The sequence below is a fragment of the Populus alba genome, unplaced genomic scaffold (assembly GCF_005239225.2).
Source record: "Populus alba unplaced genomic scaffold, ASM523922v2 scaf18, whole genome shotgun sequence".
Lineage (NCBI taxonomy): Eukaryota > Viridiplantae > Streptophyta > Magnoliopsida > Malpighiales > Salicaceae > Populus > Populus alba.
In genome coordinates this window covers 1,108,837-1,115,316 of record NW_027340131.1, presented here as the reverse complement: position 1 = coordinate 1,115,316, position 6,480 = coordinate 1,108,837, and positions in this window count along the sequence as shown.

Genomic DNA, 6,480 nt, shown 5'->3' with positions numbered 1-6,480 from the left:
CGGGTGATCCCTTGAGCTGTATCTCTGCTACTTGTTCTACACCACACTTCCTTCCGCAAAGGGCAAAACGTTTTGACTCGATGAGTTTCGCGGCATTCCGACTTGGATGCCCCTGTTGCCGAAATTCAGTTGCCTTTGAATTTCGGGTGATCCCTCTTGAGCATGTATGCTTCTGTACTTGTTCTACATCACACTTCCTTCCGCAAACAGCGAAACGCTTTTGACTCGGTGAGTTTCGCGGTATTTCGACTTCGATGCCCCGGTTGCCGAAATTCAGTTGCCTTTGAATTTCTGGTGATCCATCTTGAGCATGTATGCTTCTGCTACTTGTTCAACATCACATTCTCTTCCGCAAACAGCGAAACGCTGTGAGTCGGTGAGTTTCGCGGCATTCCGACTTGGATTCCCCGGTTGCCGAAATTCAGCTGCCTTTGAATTTCGGGTGATGCCTGTTTGAGCATGTATGCTTGCTACTGTTCTACATCACATTCTCTTCCGCAAACAGCGAAACGCTGTTGACGGTGAGTTTCGCGGCATTCCGATTTATGGATTCCCCGGTTGACGAAATTCAGTTGCCTTTTGAATTTTCGATTGATTCCCTCTTGAGCATGTATGCTTTCTTGCTACTTGTTCTACCATCACACTTCCTTCCTCAAAACAGCTAAAACGCTTTGACTCGGTGACTTTTAGCGGTAATTCCGACTTCGATGCCCCGGTTGCCGAAATTCAGTTGCCCCCCGCCCCCCCCCCATTGAATTTCTGGTTGATCCATTCTTGAGCATGTATGCTTCTGCTACTTGTTCAACTCACATTCTCTTCCGCAAACAGCGAAACACTTTGAGTTGGTGAGTTTTGCGGCATTCCGACTTGCATTCCCCGGTTGCCGAAATTCAGTTAGCCTTTTGAATATCGGGTGATCCCTCTTTTAGCATGTATGCTTCTGCTACTTGTTCTACATCACACTTCCTTCCTCAAACAGCGAAATGCTTTGACTCGGTGACTTTTGCGGCATTCTGACTTCGATGCCCCGGTTGCTGAAATTCAGTTGCCTTTGAATTTCTTTTGATCCATCTTGAGCATGTATGCTTCTGCTACTTGTTCTACACCACACTTCCTTCCGCAAAGGGCGAAACACTTTGACTCGGTGAGTTTCGCGGCATTCAGACTTGGATTCCCCTGTTGCTGAAATTCAGTTGCCTTTGAATTTCGGGTGATCCCTCTTGAGCATGTATGCTTTTGCTACTTGTTCTACATCACATTCTCTCTTCCGCAAAACAGGCGAAACGCTTTGACTCGTGAGTTTCGTGGCATTCCGATTTGGATTTCCCGGTTTGCCGAAATTCAGTTGCCTTTGAATTTCGGTTGATCCCTCTTGAGCATGTATGCTTCTGCTACTTGTTCTACACCACACTTCCTTCCGCAAAGGGCGAAATGTTTTGACTCGATGAGTTTCGCGACATTCCAAGTCAGAATGCCGCGAAACTCACCGAGTCAAAGCGCTTCGCTGTTTGCGGAAGAGAATGTGATGTAGAACAAGTAGCAGAAGCATACATGCTCAAGAGGGATCACCCGAAATTCAAAGGCAAATGAAAAATTTCGAAAAACCGGGGCATCGAAGTCAGAAATGCAGTGAAAACTCACCGAGTCAAAGCGTTTCGCTGTTTAAGGAAGGAAGTGTGACGTAGAACAAGTAGCAGAAGCATACTTGCTCAACAGGGATCACCCAAAATTCGAAGGCAACTGAATTTCGGCAACCGGGGCATCGAAGTCGGAAAAGCCGCGAAACTCACCGATACAAAGCGTTCCGCTGTTTAAGGAAGGAAGTGTGATGTAGAACAAGTAGCAGAAGCATACATGCGCAACACGGATCACCCAAAATTCCAAGGCAACTTAATTTCGGCAACCGGGGCATCGAAGTCGGAATGCCGCAAAACTCATCGAGTCAAAGCATTACGCCCTTTGCGGAAGGAAGTGTGGTGGAGAACAAGTAGCAGAGCATACATGCTCAAGAGGGATCACCCGAAATTCAAAGGCTAATGAATTTCGGCAACCGGGGCATCGAAGTCGGAACGCCACGAAACTCACCGAGTCAAAGCGTTTCGCTGTTTAAGGAAGGAAGTGTGATGCAGAACAAGTAGCAGAAGCATACATGCTCAAGAGGGATCACGCGAAATTCAAAGGCAACTTAATTTCGGCAACCGGGGCATCGAAGTCGGAACGCCGCGAAACCTCACCGAGTCCAAAGCGTTTTTGCTGTTTAAGGAAGGAAAGTGTGATGCAGAAACAAGTAGCAGAAGCATACATGCTCAAGAGGGATCACCCGAAATTCAAAGGCAACTTAATTTCGGCAACCGGGGCATCGAAGTCGGAATGCCGCCCGAAACTTTCACCGAGTCAAAGCATTTCGCTTTTTAAGGAAGGAAGTGTGATGCAGAACAAGTAGCAGAAGCATAGATGCTCAAGAGGGATCACCCAAAAATTCAAAGGCAACTTTAATTTCGGCCAACGCGGGGCAATCGAAGTCGGGAATGCGCGAAACTCATCGAGTTCAAAGCGTTTCGCTGTTTAAGGAAGGAAGTTTTGTTTGATGTAGAACAAGTAGCAGAAGCATAATGCTCAAGAGGATCACCCGAAAATTAAAAGGCAACTTTTAGTTTCGGCAAACCTGGGCATCGAAGTCGGAATGCCGCGAAACTCGCCGAGTCAAAGCGTTTCACTGTTTGCGGAAGGAAGTGTGATGGAGAACAAGTAGCAGAAGCATACATGCTCAAGAGGGATCACCCGAAATTGAAAGAAAACGGAATTTCAGCAACCGGGGCATCGAAGTCGGAATGCCGCGAAACTCACCGAGTCAAAGCGTTTCGTTGTTTAAAGAAGGAAGTGTGATGCAGAACAAGTAGCAGAAGCATACATGCTCAAGAGGGATCACCCGAAATTGAAAGGCAACTTAATTTCGGCAACCGGGGCATCGAAGTCGGAAATGGCGCGGAAAAGCGTTTTTTGCTGTTTAAGGAAGGAAGTTTGAATGTAGAACAAATAAGCAGAAGCATACTATGCTCAAGAGGGATCACCCGAAATTCAAAGGCAACTGAATTTCGGCAACCAGGGCATCAAAGTCGCAATGCCGTGAAAGTCACCGAATCAAAGTGTTTAGCTGTTTAAGGAAGGAAGTGTGACGTAGAACAAGTAGCAAGAAGCATACTTTCTCAAACAGGGATCACCCAAAATTCAAAGGCAAACTTATTTCGGCAACCGGGGCAATCGAAGTCGGAATGCCTGCGAAAACTCACCGAGATAATGAGTTTCGCTGTTTGCGAAAGGAAGTGTGATGTAGAACAAGTAGCAGAAGCATACATGCTCAAGAGGGATCACCCGAAATTCAAAGGCAACTGAATTTTGGCAACCGGGGCATCGAAGTCGGAATGCCGCGAAACTCACCGAGTCAAAGCGTTTCGCTGTTTAAGGAAGGAAGTGTGACGTAGACCAAGTAGCACAAGCATACTCGCTCAACAGGGATCACCCAAAATTCAAAGGCAACTGAATTTCGGAAAAATCACCGCCTCAAAGCGTTTCGCTGTTTGCGGAAGAGAATGTGATGTAGAACAAGTAGCAGAAGCATACATGCTAAAGAGGGATCACCCGAAATTCAAAGGCAACTGAATTTCGACAACCGGGGCATCGAAGTCCGCAATGCCCGAAATCTCACCGAGTCAAAAGCGTTTCGCTATTTGCGCGGAAGGAAGTGTGATGTTAGAACACAAGTAGCAGAAGCATACATGCTCAAGAGGATCACCAGAAATTCAAAGGCAACTGAATTTCGGCAACCGGGGCATCGAAGTCGGAATGCCGCGAAACTCACCGAGTCAAATCGTTTCGCTATTTAAGGAAGGAGGTGTGATGTGGAACAAGTAGAAGAAGCGTACATGCTCAAGAGGGATCACCCGAAATTCAAAGGCAACTTAATTTCGGCAACAGGGGCATCGAAGTCGGAATGCCGCGAAAGTCACCGAGTTCCATGAAGCATTTCGCCCCTGTTTGAGGAAGGAAGTTTGATGTAGAACAAGTAGCAGAAGCATACATGCTCAAGAGGGATCACCCGAAATTCAAAGGCAACTTAATTTCGGCAACCGGGGCATCGAAGTCGGAATGCCGCGAAAGTCACCGAGTCAAAGCGTTTCGCTGTTTGAGGAAGGAAGTTTGATGTAGAACAAGTAGCAGAAGCATACATGCTCAAGAGGGATCACCCGAAATTCAAAGGCAACTTAATTTCGGCAACCGGGGCATCGAAGTCGGAATGCCGCGAAAGTCACCGAGTCAAAGCGTTTCGCTGTTTGAGGAAGGAAGTTTGATGTAGAACAAGTAGCAGAAGCATACATGCTCAAGAGGGATCACCCGAAATTCAAAGAAATTTGAATTTCGGCAACCGGGGCATCGAAGTCGGAATGCCGCGAAACTCACCGTGTCAAAGCGTTTCGTTGTTTAACGAAGGAAGTGTGATGCAGAACAAGTAGCAGAAGCATACATGCTCAAGAGGGATCACCCGAAATTAAAAGGCAACTTAATTTCGGCAACCGGGGCATCGAAGTCGGAACGCGCGGAAACTCATCGAGTCAAAGCGTTTCGCTGTTTAAGGAAGGAAGTGTGATGCAGAACAAGTAGCAGAAGCATACATGCTCAAGAGGGATCACCCGAAATTCAAAGGCAAATGAATTTCGAAAACCGGGGCATCGAAGTCGGAATGCCGCGAATCTCACCGAGTCAAAGCGTTTCGCTGTTTGCGGATGGAAGTGTGATGTAGAACAAGTAGCAGAAACATACATGCTCAAGAGGGATCACCAGAAATTCAAAGGCAACTGAATTTCGGCAACCGGGGCATCGAAGTCGGAATGCCGCGAAAGTCACCGAGTCAAAGCGTTTCGCTGTTTGAGGAAGGAAGTTTGATGTAGAACTAGCAGAAGCTTACATGCTCAAGAGGGATTTCACCCTTAAATTCAAAGAAATTTTGAATTTCGGCCAACCGGGGCATCGTAGTCGGAATGCCGCGAAACTCACCGTGTCAAAGCGTTTCGTTGTTTAACGGAGGAAGTGTGATGCAGAACAAGTAGCAGAAGCATACATGCTCAAGAGGGATCACCCGAAATTAAAAGGCAACTTAATTTCGGCAACCGTCGGGGGCATCGAAGTCGGAACGCCGGCGAAAAGCTCATCGAGTCAAAACGTTTCGCCTGTTGTTAAGGAAGGAAGTGTGATGCAGAACAAGTTAGCAGAAAGCATACATGCTCAAGAGGGATCACCCGAAATTCAAAGCAAATGAATTTCGAAAACCGGGCATCCGAAGTCGGAATTCCCCTTGCGAATCTCACCGAGTCAAAGCGTTTCGCTGTTTGCGGATGGAAGTGTGATGTAGAACAAGTAGCAGAAACATACATGCTCAAGAGGGATCACCAGAAATTCAAAGGCAACTGAATTTCGGCAACCGGGGCATCGAAGTCGGTAATGCCGTTTGAAAACTTCACCGAGTCAAAGCGTTTCGCTGTTTAAGGAAGGAAGTGTGATTTAGAACAATATAGCCCCAGAAAGCACATACATGCTCAAGGGGGAATCACCCGAGAGTTCAAAGCAACTTAGTTTCGGCAACCTGGCATCGAAGTCGGCAATGCACTCGAAACTTCGCCGAGTCAAAGCGTTTCGCTGTTTGCGGAAGGAAGTGTGATGAAGAACAAGTAGCAGAAGCATACATGCTCAAGAGGGATCACCCGAAATTCAAAGAAAACTGAATTTCAGCAACCGGGGCATCGAAGTCGGAATGCCGCGAAACTCACCGAGTCAAAGCGTTTCGTTGTTTAAGGAAGGAAGTGTGATGCAGAACAAGTAGCAGAAGCATACATGCTCAAGAGGGATCACCCGAAATTAAAAGGCAACTTAATTTCGGCAACCGGGGCATCGAAGTCGGAATGGCGCGAAAGCGTTTTGCTGTTTAAGGAAGGAAGTTTGATGTAGAACAAATAGCAGAAGCATACATGCTCAAGAGGGATCACCCGAAATTCAAAGGCCAACTTGAATTTCGGCAAACCAGGGCATCAAAGTCGCAATGCCGTGAAAGTCACCGAATCAAAGTGTTTAGCTGTTTAAGGAAGGAAGTGTGACGTAGAACAAGTAGCAGAAGCATACTTTCTCAACAGGGATCACCCAAAATTCAAAGGCAACTTAATTTCGGCAACCGGGGCATCGAAGTCGGAATGCCGCGAAACTCACCGAGATAATGCAGTTTCGCTGTTTGCGAAAGGAAGTGTGATGTAGAACAAGTTAGCAGAAGCAATACATGCTCAAGAGAGGATCACCCCGAAATTCAAAGCAACTGAATTTTTTGCAACCGGGGGCATCGAAGTCGGAATGCCGCGAAACTCACCGAGTCAAAGCGTTTCGCTGTTTAAGGAAGGAAGTGTGACGTAGACAAGTAGCACAAGCATACTCGCTCAA